The following is a 24,604-nucleotide window of genomic DNA, read 5'->3' as shown; positions in this document are numbered from 1 at the left end:
TTCACTGTCGCTGGGTCAAAATCCTGCACCGCTCTTCCTAACAGCACTGTGGGTGTACCTACACCACATGGACTTCAGCGATTCAAGAAGGCAGCTCACCATCACCTTCTCAAGGGACAGTTAGAGATGGACAATAAACGCTGGCCTACCAGTGATGTTTAAATGCTGAGATTGAGCAAAGTAAAACATTAAGTACAAAAACAGAATTTGTTTTGAAGGATAGTGGGAGGGACTACAGAATGCTCTTTTTAGTGGGAGGTTCAATTCATCAATTGCAAACTGGCTCATCCACTGAAATAGTGAAGAAAGGAATCTGATGTCAAAATTTTAATTGTTCCAATTTCACTCTGATATTTTGATGTTTTGCTCCAACACCAATCACCATGAAAAACATGTACAGTCCTGATCAAAGTGGTGGCATTTTCTTTCCAAAGTTATGTGTGTGTGCGTGCATGCGTGTCTGTGTACATGTACACATAGAGGGCTACGTGTGTGTGTGTGTGTGTGTGTGTGTGTGTTTGTACAGATAGTGGACCACGTGTGTGTGTGTGTGTGTAGATTGTGGGCCATGTGTGTGTTGTGTACATGTGTCTAGGTGTATGTGTAGGTGTGTACTTGAGGGAACGTGATGGGTATATATTTGTGAATGTGCTTGTGTTTTTTTTGAAGGAGCAAAACTGGAATAGGAAGGAGCATTTCCGATTAATTCTAGGGAAATTTCTCATGGAAAATGCAATGGACCAGAACTTCTGAGATATTATGGGAACTTTTTATTATTTGAGAAGGTAATTTTCAAATGAAATAGGCACTTAGTGTAAATTGAAGGCAATGACTTTTCAGTCTTAAAATAAGTTGTCAATGTTTTGAACATTAAAAGGAATGACACACTCTCGGTAATGACAGCTATTTGAATGAAAAATAGTCAAAAACTGATGAAGGACATTTAAACTGTATAATATTCTATCGGAGCTGGCATAGTCTATGTGGGAGTCATCCCATTAGGAATGCCTGACAAGCTTTAAGTGATGGCAGTAGGCTGTCTGAATTGATGCTGCCGTTTGTAAATAACATTTTCAATTTAATTTGCTATAAACTGGAGATCAGGATAGTCCATTGTTTGAGAGTTAGACGTGACTCAGTGTGTGGGAATCTTGCCTGAGTGAGAAGGTTACAGTTTCAACATCCTGCTCCAGACCCTAGAACAGAAAATCTAGAACCACCATTCCAGCGCAGGGCCCTTGGACTGGCATTAAACTGACACCCAGCTAAACCTTTCAGATGGAGGCAAAAGATCCAACAGCCAGTCTTCAAAGAAGGGCAGGGGAGTTCTCCTCAGTGTCCAGAGCAATATTTATACCTCAACCAGCATCACTAACATCATGTCTCATGAACTTGATCGAGTTTTTTGAGGAAGTGACGAAGATGATTGATGAGGATAGGTTAGTGGATGTTATCTACATGGACTTCAGTAAGACCTTTGGCAAGGTCCCTCTTGGCAGACTGGTGCAGAAGGTGAAGTTGCATGGGATCAGAGATGAGCTGGCAACATGGATACAAAACTGGTTCGGTCAAAGAAAACAGAGGGTAGCAGTGGAAGGGTGCGTTTCTGAATGCAGAACTCTGACAAGTGGTGTTCCTTAGGGATCAGTGCTGGGACCTTTGCTGTTTGTAATTATATATAAATGATTTGGAGGAAGATGGTTTGATTAGTATGTTTGCGGACAACACAAAGGTTGGATTTGCAGATAGTGATGAGGACCATCAGAGGATACAGCGCGATATAGATCAGTTGGAGACTTGGATAGAGAGATGGCAGATGGAGTTTAATCTGGACAAATGTGAGGTAATGCATTTGGGAAGGTCTAATACAAATAGGAAATATACAGTAATTGGTGGAACCCTTAAGAATATTGATAGGCAGAGGGATCTGGGTGTACAGGCACATAGGTCACTAAAAGCAGGAAGAGAAGGTAGTCAAGAAGGCACATGGAATGTGTGCTTTCATTGGCCAGTTCATTGAGTTTAAAAATTGACAAGTTGTGTTGAAACTTTATAGAACCTTAGTGAGGCCGCACTTGGAATATAGTGTTCAATTCTGGTCGCCACACTATCAGAAGGATGTGGAGGCTTTGGAGAGGGTACAGAAAAAATTTACAGGATGTTGCCTGGCATGGAGGGCATTAGCTATGAGGAGAGGTTGGAGAAACTTGCTTTGTTCTCACTGGAGTGATGGAGGTTGAGGGGTGACCTGATAGAAGTTTACGAGATTATGAGGGGCATGGACAGAGTGGATAGTCAGACGCTTCTATCCAGGGTGGAAGAGTCAATTCATTGGGGGCACAGGTTTAGGATGCGAGGGGCAAGGTTTAAAGGAGATGTACAAGGCAAGAGACTATTTCCTCGGGTGGATGTAGCTGTTACTCCTGATTGGTGCTTGTAGATGGTGGACAGGTTTTGGGGAGTTGGGGGGTGAGTTACTGTCTGAAGAATTGTAGCCACGGTATTGATATTAGTCCAGCTCAGTTTCTGGTCAATGGTGACCCTCAGGATTTAGCAATAATAATGTCATTGAATGTGGAAGGGAGATGATTAGATTCTCTCTATTTGGAGATGGTCAATGCCTGGCATCTGCGTGGCACTAATTATAGTTGCAGCCTATCAGCCCAAGGCCAAATGACGTTCGCGCCTCTCTGCATTTAGAGGCAGACCACTTCAGGAGTTGAAGCAGACTGCACCATATCACAGGTTAAAAGCACAATCAATCTTGGCATTTTTCTATCTCCCAAAAAGAAGAAAGAAGTCTCACAATAGCAAGATAAAGTCCAACAGGTTTATTTGGTAGCAAAAGCCACAAGCTTTCGGAGCACTGCTCCTTCATCAGGTGAGTGGAGCGTTAGGTTCAGAAACAGTGCGTATAGAGACACAAACTCAATTACAAGATAATAGGTGAAATGTGAGTCTGAACAAGTAATCAAGTCTTTACAGGTACAGACAATGCAAGTGGCGAGAGGGATAATTACAGGTTAAAGTGATTCCAAAATAAAAACGATTCCAAATAATCCTGTTGGGCTTTAACCTGCTGTTGTGAGACTTCTTACTGTGCCCACCTCAGTCCAACGCTGGCAACTCCATCTCACGGCCAAAAAGAAGTTAGTTGTTTTCAGAATGTTTTTTGTCTGTTTTATTTGAGACTGTGAAATATTACTGTTCCCCTGAGAATGCAGAATTATCTTCTTCGCTCTCACCCCAGTCAATCTCAGAAACTGCAGTAAATGGCGGAATTGTTTTACTATGTAAAAATTATGTATATAGATGTATGTAATTATACTCCACACTCCACTCACTGCGCTCTGGAGAAACCGGTATGCTTTCACAGGCAAACTTTGCTGTAATTACGATTGAGTTCTGTTTGCCCCAGTGTATCGACTCTCTGCTCAAATAGATTGTGTTTGTCCCACCTTCAATCAGCAGCTGATGTACTGTTATCAATACTCACACTGTTTGTGGGAGGGACAGAGACAGAGGGAGGTTAACCCCTCTCTGTGAAGCTTACACTCCAATAGGACTAATAACTCCGAACATTCAGTACATGCCGAGAGTTACTCACAATATTGGTGAAGGTCCATCGAAACATGATGTAGAAATTGAGAAAATGTTTAACTGGCTTCAGGATAATGTGTGTTTAATATTATGAACTGATTTTGGGCTGGAATTCTCTGGCCATTCAAAACCACCTGTTGCTGCCAACAAGAACAGAGAATTTGCGGCTCAACAGAATCTTGATTCACTGCAGCGGGACTGGAGAATCCCAGCCACCGGCGAGGTTGGAGAATTTGGCCCTTAATTCTCAGTTCCAGTCCAGCTGTTGGCTCTGTCACCTCAGTATCAGGAGGTCACTTTGAATCCCTCAGCTGGCATTCCCAGTGCAGTGCTGAAGGAATGCAGCATTGTCGGACGGTCAGCGCCGAGGGAGTGCCGCACTGTCAGAGGGTCAGCGCCGAGGGAGTGCCGCACTGTCAGAGGGTCAGCGCCGAGGGAGTGCCGCACTGTCAGAGGGTCAGTGCTGAGGGAGTGCCGCACTGTCAGAGGGTCAGCGCCGGGGGAGCGCCAGAAGGGTGGATGTGAAAAGCTCTGATATTGTTTCGGGAAAGAAAAGAGAAATTGTTTCCACTGTTCTGACCCAATGTTTATCATTCGCTGAACATCACTATGAGAGATTATCTGGAGTTTTATCTCAGTGCTGTTTGTGGAGGCTTACGCTGTACAAAATGACTCCAGTTACAGAGAAAGAGCTTGAATTTCTTAAGTGTCTTCAAGGACCTCAGGATATCATTCAGTAAATAAAATATTTGTAAAGTGTGGATGCTGTTATAAAGTTAGAAAAGCAGCAGCCAAACAGCAGACAGCAAACTCCCGAAACAGCAATGAAATAAATTGAGCAAAGAAAATTCCAGCACAGGAACAGGCCCTTCAGCCCTCCAAGCCTGCACCGACCATGCTGCCCCCGACTGAACTAAAACCCCCTACCCTTCCAGGGGCCATATCCCTCCATTCCCATCCTATTCATGTATTTGTCCAGATGCCCCTTAAACTCACCATTTTATCTGCTTCCAATACCTCCCCTGGCAGCGAGTTCCAGGCACCCACCACCTTCTGTGTAAAAAAAAAAGTCTTGCCTCGTACATCTCCGTTAAGCCTTGCCCCTCACACCTTAAACCTACACCCCCTAGCAATTGACTATTCTAACCTGGGAAAAAGCTTCTGACTATCCACTCTGTCCATGCCCCTCATAATCTTGTAGACTTCTTTCAGGTCGTCCCTTCAACCTCCATCATTCCAGTGAGAACAAATTAACTTTCTCCAACCTCTCCTCATTGTTAATACCCTCACCAGTCAACATCCTGATAAGTCTTACTTAGGTGAGATTTAGGAAACTGCAGGGGATGGGCATAATTGAAATGTGTTCAAGGAGCAGCTACTGTGTGTCCTTGATCAATATGTACCTGTCAGACAGGGAGGAAGTGGTCGAACGAGGGAACCGTGGTGTACTAAGGAAGTTGAATCTCTTGTGAAGAGGAAGAAGGAGGTTTATGTAAAGGTGAGACGTGAAGGCTCAGTTAGGGCACTGGAGAGTTATAAATTAGCCAGGAAGGAGCTAAAGAGAGAGTTAAGAAGAACCAGAAGTGGACATGAGCAGTCTTTGGCAGGTAGGATCAAGAAAAACCCTAAAGCTTTCTATAGCTATGTCAGGAATGAAAGAATGACTAGGGCCAGACAGGGATGGTAGTGAGAAGTTGTGTGTGGAGCCTAAGAAATAGGAGAGGCACTAAATGAATATTTTTTGTCACTATTCACTCAGGAAAAAGTCAATGTAGTCGAGGAGAATACTGAGATACAGGCTTTTGGACTGGATGGGATTGAGGTTCATGAGGAGGAGGTGTTGGCAATTCTAGAAAGCGTGAAAATAGGTAAGTCCCCTGGGCTGGATGGGATTTATCCTAGGATTCTCTGGGAGGCTAGGGAGGAGATTGCAGAGCCTTTGGCTTTGATCTTTATGTCATCATTGGCTACAGGTATAGTGCCGGAAGACTGGAGGATAGCAAATGTTGTCCCCTTGTTCAAGAAGGGGAGTAGAGACCATCCTGGGAATTATAGACCAGTGAGCCTTACTTCTGTTGTGGGCAAAGTTTTGGAAAGGATTATAAGAGATAGGATTTATAACCATCTAGAAAGGAATAATTTGATTAGGGATAGTCAACACGGTTTTGTGAAGGGTAGGTCGTACCTCGCAACCCTTATTGAGTTCTTTGAGAAGGTGACCAAAGAGGTGGATGAGGGTGAAGCAGTTGATGTGGTGTATGTGGATTTCAGTAAAGCGTTTGATAAGATTCCCCATGGTAAACTATTGCAGAACATATGGATGCATGGGATTGAGGGTGGTTTAGCAGTTTGGATCAGGAATTGGTTATCTGATAGAAGTGGTGGTTGATGGGAAATATTTAACCTGGAGTTCAGTTACAAGTGGTGTACCGCAAGGATCTGCCTAAGAGCCACTGCTGTTTGTCATATTTATAAATGACCTAGATGAGGGTGTAGAAGGATGGGTTAGTAAATTTGCGGGTGACACTCAAGTCGGAGGAGTTGTAGACAGTGAGGATGGATGTTACAGTTTGCAGAGGGACATAGATAAGCTGCAGAGCTGGGCTGAGAGGTGGCAGATGGAGTTTAATGCGGAAAAGTGTGAACTGATTCACTTTGGAAGGAGTAACAGGAATACAGAGTACTGGGCTAATGGAATGACTCTTGGTAGTGTGGATGAACAGAGAGGTCTCAGTGTACATGTGCATAGATCCCTGAAAGTTGGCACCCAGGTTGATAAGGTTGTTAAGAAGGCGTACGATGTGTTAGCTTTTATTGGTAGGAGGATTGAGTTTCGGAGCCATGAGATCATGTTGCAGCTGTACAAAACTCTGGTGCGGCCGCACTTGGAGTATTGCGTACAGTTCTGGTCGCTGCAAGTACAGAAGTGATGTTAGGGGTAAGTTTTTCACTCAGAGGGTGGTGAGTGAATGGAATCGGCTATCGTCAGTGGTGGTGGAGGCGAACTCGCTGGGGTCTTTTAAAAGACTTCTGGATGAGTATATGGGATTTAATGGGATTGGGGGTTATGGATTGGTAGGTGTCGATGTGATCGGCGCAACTTGTGGGCCGAAGGACCTGTTTGTGCTGTAGTGTTCTATGTTCTATGTTCTATTATTGCTACCAAATTGGATAACCTCACATTTATCCACATTATACTGCATCTGCCATGCATATGCCTCACACTCAGACTGTCCAAATCACACTGAAGCATCTCTGCATCCCCCTCACAGCTCACCGTCCCACCCAACTTTGTATCATCCCGAAATATGGAGATAATACATTCTGTTCCTTTTTCCAAATCATTTATGTATAGTGTGAACAGTTGGGATCCTAACACAGACCCCTGCGGAACCGCACTAGTCACTGACTAACAATCAGAAAAAGACCCATTTATGCCAGCTCTTTGCTCCCTATCTGTTAACCAGCTTTCTGTCCATCTCAAGACATTACCCACAATCCCATGTGCTTTAACTTCACATAGTAGTCTGTTATGTGAGATTTTGTTGAAAGTGTAAATAAATCACTTCCACTTGTTCTCCTCGGTCTACTGGTTACATCCTCAAAGAATTCCAATAGATTTGTCAAGTATGATCTCCCTGTTGTAAACCCATGCTGACCTTGTCTGATTATACCACACACCAAGTCAGTGCCATTGGGTGGGGCCTAATAGAACATGGCCTGATGGAAGCAGGGTCTCTGGGATGATGATGGGTGAGGGGGTCCCACTGCCACTCTGCAACTGGGGGCAGTTGTTGGTGGGGGGGGGGGCAGGAAACGGGAGCTGGCCTACGAGTTTGAAGGAGTTGGAACTGCCAGTGGGGTGTGGGGGATCAGGGGGGGAGGAATGGAAAGTCAGGGCAGGCCAGGGGCTGAGAGAGTGTCGAGGCTGGCTCAAAGAATGTCCGTGGGGGGAGTGGAGAGCACAGCTGGTGATGTGGGGTCACAGGGCTGGCCGCGATTGAGCTGGCCAGTGATCAGGAGGCCAGCAGCGCGGGGTTACTGCACATGAGCTGATATTGCCACACACACAGTGGCCCGCTCAGCACTATGCTGTTGGCCTAACTGATGGGAATAGGTCCCACCCATTTGAATTTTAATGTGATTCACACTGAGGCACTCTGGAAAAACCGGTATTCGAGTTGTTATGTGAATTCAACACTTGGAATTTTTTGGGGAGAATCCCACCCACCATGTCCCCTCCTACCCCTCAGGCCATTTCCATTGCCACTAATCTAGTACCTACCATGGGTGGACCTCAGAAGCCAAGTAGAGATAAAAAAGATAAACTTTTAATAATCTAACACAGCTCTCACTCAGATATAATTGGTGGTGCAAATAAATCTGTTTAAAGAAGACATTTAAATCTCAAGTGATGTACCTGTTATGAAAATAAACACACTCCTATCATAGACAGCTAATCCTTTCATAGCCTCTTTATCTGCTAATCAAACAGTGAACTCAGAACCCCTTGCTGAGAAAAGTGTTTTTGTAGCTGTTGAAACTCAGCCAAGCATTTATAATGAGACTTATTGAAATTGCAATAGAGAAATCTTTTGAAACTTTGGAACAGATGGTCATATTTTTAAGCTGCACCAGATGATCTGTCAATCAAAGCAGTGCCCCAGTCAGTGCTTACTCTCAAAGCTGTGTAAGCTTTGTTTTTAGCATGTTAAATAGATATTATTTTTAATTCAGGGCATGATGCCTAAGCAGAACCTATCCACCAAACAAAAAACATTTTATGCCTATTCCATCAATTCATGACTCCCAAACTGTGGATTTGTCCTTTGGAACAGCCAAAGCTGAAATGGCCCTGCTGAGTTCTGGTTTCCTGCCTGTGGACATCACATTCTGCTCCCTTCGACCTGTCGCCAAAAATTAGACCTATCGGGTTGGGTGCTGAGGGGGAAGGACATCCGTATCTCATCCACCATTTGTGAAGATTCATACAGTCTTCCCAGCTCTGTGAAAATCCAGCCCAATACTTTCCGTTTGTGGCCTTTATTCAGGACTGCCCCTTATTTCTTTATCAGATGAGATTTTAACAATCTATCTCCTACCACCGACCTTGAACATTGTCAGTCACAGAGCATCCACCGTCCTCCTAATTTCTCCCAGTCTCAACAAGAATAAACCCCTTACCCGGAGACTGTCCCTGTGTTTGAGATGACTCAGCCGGGGAAACTACAGCACAGGAGGAGACCATTCAGCCCATCGAGTCAGCGCCAACTCTCTGAATAATCCAGTCTGTCCCACTTCCTGCACCGTCCCTGTAGCTTTGCCATTTCTTTCCCTCCAGCACCCATCTAATTCTTTTTTTGAAATCATTGTCTCCACTCCTACCAGCCTCACTGGCAGTGTGTTTCAGGACATTCCCATTCAATGTGTAAAAAATATTTCCTTACATTCCTCGGTAAAAAGCTATTCCTGGTGTCCTGACCAATCTTTATTCCTTGGCGACCATCACTGAAGCCAACTATTTGGTCATTGGCACATTGCTGTTTTTGGGATCTTGCTGTGCGCAAATTTACTGCTTCATTAAACGGTGACGGCCCTTCAAAAGTACTTCATTGGATATGAAGTGCTTTCAGACGGCACGGAGGGCCCGAGCTACAAGTTCTCCCTTGGTCGGCATTTTCTGTTAACATGGAAATTGTCCAAGAGTTGAGGTTTATTTTTGCCCTGCGCCTGAATGGCTGGAGAGGGAAAAATGATTTCTATAAATCAACGAAAGAATCAGTTCAGCGATTGGGGGGGCGGGGGGAGAGAAATCAGATTGCTTCTCTTTGATCTCTGAAGTTATTATGTTTTTGATATCCCTGGCAATTTTTAAAAAAATCACCAATGCCACAAGTCTGCAGGATGAACCATTGCATGTGAATTGCACAGAGTGGGAGGAGATCAAAGCTTCTGTCAGAACAGCAATTTTCTTCCCAAACTGAATGGTGCTGAGATTGAGTCGCGACGGGTGCCTTTCTGATTAGGACATTCTGCTGTGCTGAGCACAATACCAAACCCCGGGGCCTGGTGTCTGCCTCAAACTCAAAGCCACAGCCAATCTCCGTACAAGAACTTTCGAACTAAACTCAGGAGAATAAACGATGGAGTTTCATCACCTTGTGACTCTGTACAGCCAGTCAATAAAGTACTTCCATTTTTCAATTTATCCACCGTGATAATCTGAGGGAAAGCAGCAAAAGAGAAGCTATTTCCGCGCCCACAAATTGCAATGCCGTAATGACCAGATAATCTGCTCTTAAGGAGTTGGTTGAGGGATAAATATTGCCAGGGAGAACTCCTGTCCCCTTCAACTTCCAAAACTGGCACAGTAGCAGGAAACAAAGGGTAAAGGTTGGCACGTGTTTTAGTGACTGCAAGACTGGTTCCCCTGGGGTTCCGTCAGGCTCAGTACCGGGTCCCTGCTTTTTGTCTATATATTTATGATTTGGATGTAAATGTAGGGGGCACATTCAAGAAGTTTGCAAACGACACAAGAATCAGCTGCACGGTTTGATGTGAGTGGGTTGGTCGGGTGGACAGAAAAGTGGAAACTGAAATTCAACCCAGAGAAATGTGAGGTGATGCGCTTGGAGAGATCAAACAAGGAAAGGAGAGAGTACAGAGAGCTACGGAGGAAGTGAGAGACTTTGGGAGTGAATGTCCACAGATCCTTATCGCTCAACAGAATTGAATCCGTTACAAATATGTTCCAGAAAGCAGAACACCCCTAACGAGACAACTTCACACATTTCCAACAGTTGTCTATGTGTGAGGAATTCTGGAATCCACTGACACAATCCACAACCTTCTCAAGGTGAAGCGTGGCTACGTGTCGAACCAGACACGGGAACATCCAGTGGAATATGATGGCTATAATTTTTTGACAGGATGATATTGTTGTCATAGTAGATGTTCCAATCAGATAGGGAGACATTAATAACACATTGGAAAATGTTCACATTCCAAATGTAAACAACTTGCAAATCAGATCAAAACCATTGCAGTGGCCAAAATGTTGAATTTTTGGGCTTTGTAAGAGGTTCCTTCCAGCAAATATTTCAGTCGCAATGAATTTCTTTATTGAGAGTTTCACAAATGAAACACAGTAAAATGTTCAGTATTAGATTAACATTACAGATTTTACCATTTTTGTGAACAATTAAGTTTGTATTATTCCTTTTCACACATTTTTTCTTGTTTCTCCTCAATTTTAATAATCTTTTTATTTGAATTGATGAAGTGCTATATTTTATTTCATCACTCAAATTTGATAAAGGAATTTGCTAATTCAAAAAGCTGAATATTCAACTCGCAGTCCCCCATGCTTGTGAATTCTGTCATTAAAATGTCTTAATCCACCCACTCCCTCCGTTTTGCTACAAGGAATTTGGCCTAATTACTATTTTATGACAACATGGATAAGGCACAGAAAAGCTCAAAAGTACATTACATATTTTAATATATTAACGTCTATTAATAGTAGCAGATGCAGATGGAATCCTTTTCATTTATTAGACAAGGTATATGCTTTAAGCCATGATGTGGAGATGCCAGTGTTGGACTGGGGTAAACACAGTAGAAAGTCTCACAACACCAGGTTAAAGTCCAACAGGTTTATTTGGTAGCAAATGCCACTAGCTTTCGGAGTGCTGTTCCTTTGTCAGGTGAGTGGGAGTTCTGTTCACAAACAGGACATTTTATATGTTCATGAACAGGATAAACAAAATATCCGAACATTTTATACATCCTGTTTGTCAATAGAACTCCCACTCACCTGATGAAGGGGCAGCGCTCCGAAAGCTAGTGGCTTGTGATACCAAATAAACCTGTTGGACTTTAACCTGGTGTTGTGAGACTTCTTGCTGTGTTATAAGAGCGGGGAGGTTATGCTAGAACTATATAAATCACTAGTTAGGGCACAACTTGAGACCAGTGTGTAGTTCTGGTCACCTCATTACAGAAGGAATGAGAGTTCATGTGAGTGTGTACAGAGGAGATTTATGAGGATGTTACCAGAACTGGGAATTTGCTTCAATGAGGAATGTTTGTTTAGGCTTGAGTTGTTCTCTTTGCAACACCTGAGGCTGAGGGGAGATCTGAATGAGATGTAAGATAGAGGGTTATAGGTAAGCCTTGTAGGTAGGGTCATGTTTGGCGCAACTTGTGGGCCAAAGGGCCTGTTTGTGCTGTAGTTTTCTATGTTTCGATGCACAAAATTGTGAGGAGGCTTGGACAGAGTGGTTAGGAAGGGTCTTTTGCTTTAGTAGAAAAGTCAATGACTCGGGTGCAGTGATTGGTAGAAAAACTCAAGTGGGGAGATGAGGATCTGTGGATCTCTGAAACTCTCTGCCTGAAAGAGCAGTAGTGGCAGAACCCCTCAATCATTTAAAAGGTGTCTGTATTTACATAAGAAACATAAGAAACATAAGAAATAGGAGCAGAAGTAGGCCATCTGGCCCTTCGAGCCTGCCCCGCCATTCAATAAGATCATGGCTGATCTGTCGTGGCTCAGTTCCACTTTCCCGCCCTCTCCCCATAACCCTTAATCCCTTCTCTTATCAAAAACCCATCAACCCGCTTCTTAAAAATATTTAGCGAGGCAGCCTCCACCACTTCAACGGGCAGAGAATTCCAGAGATTCACCACCCTTTGAGTGAAGAAGTTCCTCCTCAACTCCGCTCAAGTACCTGAAACTGCAGGGCTACAGATTGGAAGTGTGGTTAGACTGAGTAGCTCATTTTCAGCTGAGGCAGATAAGATGGACCGAGTGGCCATTCTATATGCTGTAAACTTTCTACAATTCTGTAACACCGTAAGATCCTTTACATTAACCGGAGAAGTAGTCAGGACCTTGGTTTAACGTCTTTTTGGAAAGGCATCACCTGCCTCTGTTAGTTCTGTTTCTGACAAGCCTGGTATTTACGTCCATCCTTATTGGCTGTGAGAATTTGACAGTGCGTCAGAGTGAAGGGTTGGGCCAAGTCAACATCTGCGGCCCAGGATTGGAGTCACATATCGGCCAAGACCAGGTAAGGGTGGAAGATCTCCTTTCCTTGAGGACACTGGTGAATTAGTTGAGTTTTAATAATGAACCAAAGGGTTGATCACTTTTACTGATGCCAGCTTTCTGTCACCAGAAATTTTTTTGACTGAATTCTAATTCCTACACTGCCTCAGTAGGATTTCAAATGGAACATTCTAGATTATCTGGATCTGAATGCACACAGCATTCATAACAAATTGGATAAATTGGACATTATAGAGACGTGGCTGCAAGGTGACCAAGACTGGCTGGAATGTTCAAGGACACTTGACACTTTGGAAAGACAGGATACCAGGTGGTGGGGTATCTCCATTCATCCACAATGTTATCAATCTAATAGTGGGGGAGGATTTTGGTGCTAGCGATCATAAGAACATAAGAACATAAGAACATAAGAAATAGGAGCAGGAGTAGGCCATCTGGCCCTTCGAGCCTGCCCCGCCATTCAATAAGATCATGGCTGATCTGTCGTGGCTCAGTTCCACTTTCCCGCCCTCTCCCCATAACCCTTAATCCCCTCTCTTATCAAAAACCCATCAACCCGCTTCTTAAAAATATTTAGCGAGGCAGCCTCCACCACTTCAACGGGCAGAGAATTCCAGAGATTCACCACCCTTTGAGTGAAGAAGTTCCTCCTCAACTCCGTTCTGAACTGCCCCCCCTTTATCTTGAGGCTGTGCCCCCTAGTCCTACTGTCTTTTTTGAGCGGGAAGAGTCTTTCCACCTCTATCCTATCCATCCCATTCATCATCTTATACGTCTCAATGAGATCTCCCCTCATTCTTCTAAACTCTAACGAGTACAAGCCTAGTTTATTCAGCCTCTCCTCATAGCTCAACCCCCTCAACTCCGGTATCAGCCTAGTAAACCTCCTCTGCACTCCCTCCAAGGCCAAAATATCCTTGCGCAGGTGCGGCGCCCAAAACTGCACACAGTACTCCAGCTGCGGCCTCACCAATGCCCTATACAGCTGCAGCAAGACCTCCCTACTTTTATATTCAATCCCCCTCGCTATGAAGGCCAGCATCCCATTCGCCTTCCTGACCACCTGCTGCACCTGCAGGCTGGGTTTTTGCGACTCATGCACAAGGACCCCGAGGTCCCTCTGCACCGTCGCCTGCTGCAGTTTTTCGCCACGTAAGTAATAGTCCTTCCTACCATTCTTCCTACCAAAGTGGACCACCTCACACTTGCCAACATTAAATTCCATTTGCCATTTCCTGGCCCATTCGCCCAGCCTATCTAGATCCTTCTGCAGACTCTCCACACCCTCCGCACAATTTGCCTTTCCCCCAATCTTGGTGTCATCAAATGGTTCAAAGTCTGGGTAGAGATAAGGAATGGCCAAGATGAGAAGTCACTAGTGGGAATAATTTTTAGGCACCCTAATAGTAGCCATATTGTAGCACAGGATATGTAAGAAGAAATAAAGTGGATTATAAGCAAGGTGTGGTAATAATCCAGGATGATTTTAATCTATGCATGGGTTAGATGAATTAGATTGGCAAAGAAGGTGGAAGATGAGTTTATGAAGTATTTGGAGTAACCTATCCTAGAGCCAATCAGAGAACAAGCTATTCTAGACAGGATTTATTAATGACCTCTTGGTAAAGGAACTTCCAGGTAGCAGTGACCATAACATGATTGAATTTTGCATTCAGTTTGAGAGAGAGAATAATGGGTCTATGGCTGGTGTTTTAACCTTAAATTTTAACAATTACAAGGGTTTGAGGACAAAGCTGTCTAAAGAGAAGTGTGAAATTAGGTTAAGGGGTTGGTCTGTGGAGATATAATAGCAGATATTTAAAAAAAGAAAGGCTTTGAGAGGGATGGGTCATCATGACTAACTAAGGGTAGTAACAAATTGAAAGACAAAGTGTACAATCCTTAGCAGCAGATCAGAAGATTGGACAAAATTTGAAAAGCAACAATTCCAAAATTTTGAGCGAGGATTTAAAGTGAACTCCAGGATCTACTCCTGCTCTTAATTCATATGTTTGTAATTTTGAATTTGAGAGAAAGCTAGTTAGAAATTAAAAAAGATATTTTTTACACGTATGTGAGAAGTTTAAAACTGAGTGTTGGTCTGCCAGAGTGAGAATGAGGAATTAATAATGGAATTAATAATTTGGACAGGAATGAGAAATCTCTTCCATCGGAGAGTTGTGAATCTTGGAATTCTCCACTGCAGATCACTGAAGATAAAGATTGATTGATATTTGGACACTGAGGGTATCTCAAGTTATCACTGAAAGCAAAAGGAATAGCCCCAGGAGTCAGGAAACCAGTCTTGTTATAGAGCAGCGAAGGGTAAATATTCCAGTTCCACTCACCGCAGGAACCGCCGAGGTGAGAAAGAACAATGTGGGAGAAGATTGAAAGGTCCAATGACCTCGGGTGGGAATTTCCAGTGTCAGGGTGGGTGTGAGCAGAAAATCCCACAACATCGAAAAGAAAGGAACATCAACTGGAGGGGAATGAGATGTGGATGCTGAGATGGATGTGTGGAGTAAATATCAGGGACCAGCACATCAGGGGGCCAGTGAAGATCTTGGGAACATTGAAGGAAATAATCAGAAAGAGATTGGAATGGGATGGTCACCTGTTGGCAGAAGCAAGAGGACGCGGTGAGGCGAATGAGGGAGATGGGACTATCAGGGAGGAGGAGAGAAAGGCCAGAGACCAGGCGCAAAGATGTGGTGATGAGTAACTTGAACATGGTGGGATTGAAAGAGGAATATGTGACTGATAGAAGGAGAAGGATTATTAACCCAGATAGCAGCCACTCTGGATAAAATGGGAAAAGTTGGAAGAAGAAGAAGCGAGTTGAGGGATATGAAGATTGGGGAGGGTTGGGGGCAGGTGAGGGAGTAGAACATGGAATTGCAATAGATCAGCTAGGATCATACCAAAGATGTGAAGAGCAGTGCATCCTACTCCTGTTCCTATTCCTTATATCTTTTGGTGGAAATTGCCTTTTGATTCCTGATAACCCTACAGAGTTTGTAACCACAGACCCCGGTCATTCTTCCTGTCAGTAAGGGTTGTTGAATTTTAGTCAGATTGATTTAATGCACACGCAGTCATAACAGGAACTGACACACCAAACGTCTTCTCAGAGAACTTGTTATATCCATACGCTTTCAGGGATTATGTTCATAAGAACATAAGAAATAGGAGCAGGAGTAGGCCATCTAGCCCTTCGAGCCTGCCCCGCCATTCAATAAGATCATGGCTGATCTGTCGTGGCTCAGTTCCACCTTCCCGCCCTCTCCCCATAACCCTTAATCCCCTCTCTTATCAAAAACCCATCAACCCGCATGTTAAAAATGTTTAGCAAGGCAGCCTCCACCACTTCACCACCCTTTGAGTGAAGAAGTTCCTCCTCAACTCCGTTCTAAACCACCCCCCCTTTATTTTGAGGCTGTGCCCCCTAGTCCTATTATCCTTTCTGAGCGGGAAGAGTCTCTCCACCTCTATCCTGTCCATCCCATTCATCATCTTATACGTCTCAATGAGATCTCCCCTCATTCTTCTAAACTCTAACGAGTACAAGCCTAGTTTATTCAGCCTCTCCTCATAGCTCAACCCCCTCAACTCCGGTATCAGCCTAGTAAACCTCCTCTGCACTCCCTCCAAGGCCAAAATATCTTTGCGTAAGTACGGCGCCCAAAACTGCACACAGTACTCCAGCTGCGGCCTCACCAATGCCCTATACAGCTGCAGCAAGACCTCCCTACTTTTATATTCAATCCCCCTCGCTATGAAGGCCAGCATCCCATTTGCCTTCCTGACCACCTGCTGCACCTGCAGGCTGGGTTTTTGCGACTCATGCACAAGGACCCCGAGGTCCCTCTGCACCGTCGCCTGCTGCAGTTTTTCGCCACGTAAGTAATAATCCTTCCTACCATTATTCCTACCAAAGTGGACCACCTCGCACTTGCCAACATTAAATTTCATTTGCCATTTCCTGGCCCATTTGCCCAGCCTATCTAGATCCTTCTGCAGACTCTCCACACCCTCCGCACAATTTGCCTTTCCTCCAATCTTGGTGTCATCAGCAAATTTCGACACCCTACACTCGGTTCCCTCCTCCAGATCATCTATATAAATGGTGAATAGCTGAGGCCCCAGCACCGACCCCTGAGGCACTCCACTAATCACCATCCGATCCACAACCTCCCCTTTTTATCTACAGGCTTTGCTTCTGAGATGGGGCCTAATATCCAGCATGCACTCAGGCTGTGGAGCACCCACCGCCCCCCCCCCTCCGCCCCCAGCAGTGATGGTTGTCACCCCACCATCCCCCAGGCAGACCCACCCACCCTGATCGCTGGCCTCAGTCCTGACCGATCCCCATCCAGAGTGGCAGCGAGACCCTACACCCCCCTGGATCGCCCACAGTCCCCGGCACAGCCCCATGCCCCCTGGGGCTCTGATTGCACCCACCCCCTTCACTCCAGTGGGGCCATCCCGATAGTTCCCCGAAAGTGAGGACCTATTGTAAACCCCACGAGAGTGAAATATTCCTTGCGGGTTGGGAAAGGCTAGCGGGCCTGGAGAATTCAGTCTTGGACCTGCTAATCACGTTGTATAAGATTTAAATAAAATAAGATTTGAATCTCTGTCACCTACTGTTCCCATTGGTTTCCAATGGGGTCCCGATTGTGCCGGATATCCATCGTTGAGAGATGCCCACATGAATGCATGCGCAAATCCCACGAGTCAGCCCACACGTGATTCTCCTAGCTCACTGTGTTTAAAAATGGGTATGGCGCGATGGGTGCCTATCACATCCCAAAGTGCTTGGCCAACAGGAGTAACAGAAGTTCCACTGAGCTACATCAGGATGCACTGGACAGGTGGCCAAATCCTGCTGTCAAAGAGGTGAAGAGGGAATTCCAGAGTTTGGGACCTGGATTAAGCTGGAGTGAAGGAAGTGACAAGGGCAGAGTTGTGGCTTATGGAGTGGCCAGGAGTCTACTGGATTCACCATCCATCTCCCAGCGGATTTGAAGATAAATCCGAGATGTTTTAAAGGTTCCCTGTTCCCCTTGGTTCTGTCACCAGGAACAGAACAAACAAACTGATTACATCAACGTTAATGATGGATTGTTTCTCTCATTTTTCTTGAGCGAGAGAGAGATTTCTGAAAGGATATTCCCCTCATATTAGAATACCTCAGGTCAGTAAAAGTGACAAAGGTTTAAGGTTGCGGTGGGTGGCGGAGAGTGAGTTCACCTACAGGGGCCAGGGCAGCATCACAGGCAGGTCAGCATCGCAGGCAGGGCAGCATCGCAGGCAGGGCAGCACTGCAGGCAGGGCAGCATCACAGGCAGGTCAGCATCACAGGCAGGTCAGCATCGCAGGCAGGGCAGCACCGCAGGCAGGGCAGCATCACAGGCAGGTCAGCATCACAGGCAGGGCAGCACCGCAGGCAGGGCAGCATCGCAGGCAGGGCAGCATCGCAGGCAGGTCAGCATCGCAGGCAGGGCAGCATCACAGGCAGGGCAGCATCGCAGGCAGGGCAGCATCGCAGGCAGGTCAGCATCGCGGGCAGGGCAGCATCGCAGGCAGGGCAGCATCGCAGGCAGGGCAGCATCACAGGCAGGGCAGCACCACAGGCAGGGCAGCATCACAGGCAGGTCAGCATCGCAGGCAGGGCAGCACCGCAGGCAGGGCAGCACCACAGGCAGGTCAGCATCGCAGGCAGGGCAGCATCGCAGGCAGGTCAGCATCGCAGGCAGGTCAGCATCGCAGGCAGGGCAGCACCACAGGCAGGGCAGCACCACAGGCAGGTCAGCATCGCAGGCAGCGACACTGTTGTGCTGTGGACTTGGTTCATGTACTAAACCATTCCAGGTTTTGCAATTGATGTTTAGGTGGAAATTGGGGATCTGGCAGTTCCGTGTCGTGAGCACGAGATTAAAACCATTAAATGTCCACATTGGTTTGAGTCGATCTGTTGGAGGTGAGATGGACAGACCTTTGCATATCCATGCTGAGATCTGTCAGCCAGTGAAAGGCATTGGTGTCATTATCATATCACCGAATTGGGAGAGCAGTCTGAGGGATTTTATAAAATTCAGTATCACGTCAGTTCCACATGTTACCAAATTACATTGTTAACTCAGTCAGCACTGTGTATAAGCACTGTTTGTTTTATTCTATTCCTGAGACATGGAACATAACTCATCTGGAATCCTCTCCTTTTCTACTCTCCTATGTACTCTATGAACAGTATGCTTTGTATAGCGCGCAAGAAGCAACACTTTTCACTTGATTTGAGTTATTATTGTCACATGTATTAACACAGAGTGAAAAGTATTGGTTCTTGCGTACTGTACAGGCAAAGCATACCACTCATAGAGAAGGAAACAAGAGAATTCAGGACGTAGTGTTACAGTCATAGCTAGGATGTAGAGAAAGATCAACTTAATACAAGGTAAGTCCATTAAAAGTCTGACAGCTGCGGAGAAGAAGCTGTTCTTGGGTCGGTCGGTATGTGAGCTCAGACTTTTATATCTTTTTCCCGAAGAAAGAAGGTGGAAGAGAGAATGTCTGGGGTGCGTGAGGTCCTTAATTATACTGGTTGCTTTGCCGAGGCAGCAGGAAGTGTAGACAGAGTCAATGGATGAGAGCCTGGTTTGCGTGATGGATTGGGCTACATTCACAACCTTTTGTAGTTCCTTTCGGCCTTGGGTAGAGCAGGAGCCCAGACCAAGCTGTGATACCACCAGAAAGAATGCTTTCAATGGTGCATCTGTAAAAGTTGGTGAGAGTCCCAATATATGTATTAATATATCCCAATACATGTGAATATAATAAATCAAATCATATATTAAGCTGATCCTTCTCTGCACCCAGCCATGACTCAGGGTAGTAAGGGTGTGGAATGCCTTGCCTGCAACAGTAGTGGATTAACCAACGTTAAGGGTATCTAAATGGTCATTGGACAAACGTATAGATGATATTGGAATAGTGTAGGTTAGATGGGCTTTAGATTGGTTTCACAGGTTAGTGCAACATCGAGGGCCGAAGGGCCTGTACTGCGTTGTAATGTTCTATTACTGTAATTCTATTTTGCACTCTCTCCTTTCCTTCTCCCCTGTGTACTCTGTGAACAGTATGCTTTGTCTGTATAGTGCGCAAGAAACAATATTTTTCAGTGTATCCCAATTCACGTGACAATAATCAATCAACTCAAGCCAGATTTTGGAGGACCCCAAGGTGGTTGTTGGGGGCAGAGGAGCAAACAAAACGAGAAATTGTCGAAAAAACTGAATCTGGGAGAGTACCCAGGGAAATGGGCTGGATGGCAGGTTGAAAGAGAAATTCACCAGCTCACTACCGACTTCCCATGTTGTCACTAGTCCCAACACCTCCTGGAATATGCCCAGAGTTGGGAATTTGGGTGAGGAATGTAGATTTCATGGAGAGTTTTAGAACTCAGTGTCCTCAATATGTTTGTCTCCTTGCAGATGCACTCTGACCCTGTGTCAATGTTGTGATATTGTCGCACTGTGAGAGGTTCAGTGCTGAGGGAGTGCAGCACTGTCAGAGGTACTGACTTTTGAATGAAGCACTAACCTGTACTCCTTGTCTATATTTGATAGATGCACCATTTTTAGTTTTATTTCTCTGGTGTTTAATAGATTACCATTTGGTTTGCTTTATGCTGAATTGTAGGATACGGTATATTACACTACACTCTCCGGGGTAATACAGTAATTTATTCAGCATATTGTGATTCTGAGTCTACACATCAACTGAATTACACAAGGGAAGGAACTGGTGTCAGTAAAAATTTGACCCACATTACTTCTGGTTAAGCAGTCGAGCGTGGAAAATGAACTGTGCACAGGTTTTACAAGGGAGCTGTAACTCAGTAAAAACGGTCAACAAAATAGATTCTAGTCACTTCCAGTGACCTTGTTTTTCCCCGCCTTTCCCTCTCCCACCCATTGGAAAAATCCTTAATAAAATCTCGGTTAAAAACATCTGAGATCTAGCGATTACCACGGGGAGCTCTGGGACTAAGTGTTTGCTCTGATGTTTGCAAGAACATTTGACATTGAAATCTAACAATCTTCCACTGACCTAAGCAGTTGTGTCTCCCAGGAAAACATTTAATAATGTTAGACCATTCAAAACTATCTTTGAACTGGTCAGGGTAAACTATTTGAGTTAAAAATAATTAGTCCTAAACAAGCGAGATGACAATGCCATACTTCTTACTGAATCACAGTTAAACTCTGAAGATAGTTGAACAGAAATGACTCATGTAGCTACCATAGTCCAGAGGCTGGCAGCTGTGAAGTTACTTCACCAAAAGCTGGCCAGCAGCGAATAGGCTTCTCTGGCCTTAGAATTGCACAGGTCAGGAATTAGCTCCAGTGCCTGTAGCTCCTGACTGAGTAACAAGTCTCACAACACCAGGTTAAAGTCCAACAGGTTTATTTGGTAGCAAACACCATTAGCTTTCGGAACACTGCTCCATCAGGTGAGTGGGGAGTTCTGTTCACAAACAGGACATATAAAGACACACACTCAATTCACAGAATAATGATTGGAATGGGAGTTTTTACAGCTAATCAAGTCTTAAAGGTACAGACAATGTGAGTGGAGAGAGCATTAAGCACAGGTTAAAGAGATGTGTTAATCTCCAGACAGGACAGTTAGTGAGATTTTGCAAGTCCAGGCAAGTTGTAGGGATTACAGATAGTGTGACATGAACCCAAGATCCCAGTTCCATCTCTTTAACCTGTACTTAACCCTCTCTCCACTCACAATGTCTGTACCTTTAAGACTTGATTAGCTGTAAAGATTCGCATTCCAATGATTATTCTATAAATTGAGTTTGTGTCTTTATGTGCCCTGTTTGTGAACAGAACTCCTGCTCACCTCATGAAGGGGCAGCGCTCCGAAAGCTAGTGGTGTTTGCTACCAAATAAACCTATTGGACTTGAACCTGGTGTTGTGAGACTTCTTACTGTGTTTACCCCAGTCCAAAGCTGGCATCTCCATATCGCTCCTGACTGAGTCAGACAGATCCTGTCCTCCAGTCCCTCTCCAGGGACCTAAGCACAGAGTCCAGGTTGACACAGCAATGCAGCGCTGAGGGAGTGCTGCGCTGTCGAGGGGTCAGTGCCACACTGTCAGAAGGTCAGTACTGAGGGAGTGCTGCACTGTGAGAGGTTCAGTGCTGAGGGAGTGCCACACTATCAGAGGTTCGGTGCTGAGGGAGTGCAGCACTGCTGGAGATACTGACTTTTGGATGAAACACTATACTGAACTCCTCTCTGCCTCTGAGGTGGATCTGAGATGGGGCAGCATAATGGTTAGCACTGTTGTCTCACAGCGCTGGGGACCTGGGTTAGATTCCCAACCTGGGTCAGTGTCTCTCCAGAGTCTGCACATTCTCTCGGGGTGCTCTGGTTTCCTCCCACAGTCTGAAAGGCATGCTGGTTAGGATGCATCGACCTGAACAGATGCTGGAGTGTGCTGACTAGGGGAATTTCACAGTAACTACATTGCAGTGTTAATGTAAGCCTTACTTGTGACCAATAAATAAACTTTACTTTAAAAACCCCATAGCAGTATTTCAAAGTAGAGCAGGGGACTTCTCCCTGGGACCAATACTTACCCTTCAATCAATATCATGAGGAACTGGTTCTGTGGTCATTATCTCATTACTATTTGCAGTCATGCTGACACAGTCACACTAATGTAATTCCTCCAGTAGAAATACCACTTCACTTCCCGGCTTTGTGTTCTAATGTGATATTTGAAACCACAGCTTCCTGACACTGGGGTGAAAGTGCGACCCATTAACTCACAGCTGGATAATAGGGGAGGGGGTGGCAGCATTAGCAATATTAGAGCTTGGAAATATTTCAGTCTGGAGGAGATAGTCACACTGCATCCCGAACCAGCTAAACGGACCTGGGACACTTTGTGATGCAGAGCGATGCCAACAGTGTGGGTTCAATTCCCGTATCCGCTGAGGTTCTTCACCAAGGTTCACCTTCTCAGCCTTGCCCTTTGCCTGAGATGTGGTGACCCTCAAATTAAACCACCACCAGTCATCTCCCCCCCGCCCCTCTCCCTCCACTGCCCCTCAAAGGGGAGAACAGCCTATGGTCATTTGGGACCATGGTAACTTTACCTTTTAACACCAAGCCGGGGATAAGCTCTGGTTCAATGGAGAGAGCAGGACGGCAATGCCGTGAAGCTACAAAACGGAATTATTTGTGTTCCAAACAGCAAGTGATAGACAAAGCTAAGCGGTCCCACAACCAACAGATCAGATTGAAGCTCTGCAGTCCTGCCACATCCAGTTGGGAATGGAGGTGGACAATTAAACAACTCACTGGAGGAGGAAGTTCCACAAATATCCCCATCGTCAATGATGGAGGAACCCAGCGCATCAGTGTAAAAGATAAGGCTGAATCATTCGTGGCAATCTTCAGCCAGAAGATCCATTTCCGCCTCCTCCATGTTCACCCAGGGACCAGTGTTGGGACCACAATTTTATGATTTACATCGATGATTTGGAGTTGGGAACCGAGTATGGTGTGTCAAAATTCACAGATAACACTAAGATGAATGGCAGAGCAAAGTGTGCAGAGGACGCTGGAAGTCTGCAAAGGGATATAGATAGTCTAAGTGAGTGGGTGAGGGTCTGGCAGATGGAGTACAATGTTGGTAAATGTGAGGTCATCCATTTTGGTAGGAATAACAGCAAAATGGACTATTATTTAAATGGTAAAATATTGCAGCATGCTGCTGTGCAGAGGGACCTGGGTGTCCTTGTGCAGGAATCTCAAGGAGTTGGTTTGCAGGTGCAGCAGGTAATTAAAAAGGCAGATGGGATTTTGTCCTTCATTGCTAGAAGGATGGAGTTTAAAAACAGCAAGGTTATGTTGCAGCTGTATAAGGTGCTGGTGAGGCCACACCTGGAGTTACTGTGTACAGTTTTGGTCTCCTTACTTGAGAAAGGATATACTGGCACTGGAGGGGGTGCAGAGGAGATTCACTAGGTTGATTCCGGAGTTATGGGATTGGCTTATGAGGAGAGACTGAGTAGACTGGGGCTATACTCATTGGAATTCAGAAGAATGAGGAGAGATCTTATAGGAATATATAAGATTATGAAGGGAATAGATAAGATAGAAGCAGGGAAGTTGTTTCCACTGGTAGGTGAAACTAGAACTAGGGGGCATAGCCTCAAAATAAAGGGAAGCAGATTTAGGACTGAGCTGAGGAGGAATTTCTTCACACAAAGGGTTGTGAATCTGTGGAATTCCCTGCCCAGTGAAGCAGTTGAGGCTCCTTCATTGAATGTTTTTAAGGCAAGGATAGATACATTTTTGAACAGTAAAGGAATTAAGGGTTATGGTGAGCGGGCGGGTAAGTGGAGATGAGTCCATGAAAAGATCAGCCATGATCTTATTGAATGGTGGAGCAGGCTCGAGGGGCCAGATGGCCAACTCCGGCTCCAAGTTCTTACGTTCTTGTCACAGCTACTCGTCTCCAGCCAATTCGACTCACTCCGTGTGATATCAAGAAATAGTTGGAGGCACTGGATACTGCAAAGGCAATGGGCTCTGATAACATTCCAGCAATAGTATTTTAGATTTGTGCTCCAGAATTTGCCGCTTCTCTAGCCAAGCTCTTCCAGTACAGTTACAACACTGGCATCTACCCAACAATGTGGGAGATTGCCCAGGTATGTCCTGTACACAAAAAGTAGGACAAATCCAACCCGGCCAATTACTGCCCAATCAAATACTCTCGATCATCAGTAAAGTGATGGAAGGGGTCATCGACAGCACTATCCAGCAGCACCTGCTCAGCAATAACCTCTCAGTGACGCCCAATTTGGGTTTCGCCAGGGAGTCACTCAGCTCCTTTAAA

At 45.2% G+C, this 24,604-nt stretch overlaps 1 protein-coding gene across 4 annotated transcripts in view; it reads left to right on the top strand.

Moving 5' to 3' along the window:
• The window catches only part of syt1a (synaptotagmin Ia), a 426,885-nt gene that overhangs the window by 28,815 nt on the left and 373,466 nt on the right, over positions 1–24,604 (top strand). The window contains exon 1 of one of the 4 annotated variants that reach the window (XM_080191442.1): positions 5,445–5,468. The exons of the other annotated variants lie outside the window; for them this stretch is intronic. The gene's annotated coding sequence lies outside the window, so the exon portion shown is untranslated. Of the gene's footprint in view, positions 1–5,444; positions 5,469–24,604 lie in introns of those variants that run through there. 4 annotated transcript variants of the gene reach the window in all.

Source organism: Carcharhinus amblyrhynchos, chromosome 6 (assembly GCF_965287045.1).
Source record: "Carcharhinus amblyrhynchos chromosome 6, sCarAmb.v2.hapA, whole genome shotgun sequence".
In the NCBI taxonomy this organism is placed as follows: Eukaryota; Metazoa; Chordata; class Chondrichthyes; order Carcharhiniformes; family Carcharhinidae; genus Carcharhinus; species Carcharhinus amblyrhynchos.
Note: the sequence above shows the minus strand (reverse complement) of the source record. Positions and strands in the feature narration are given on the sequence as shown.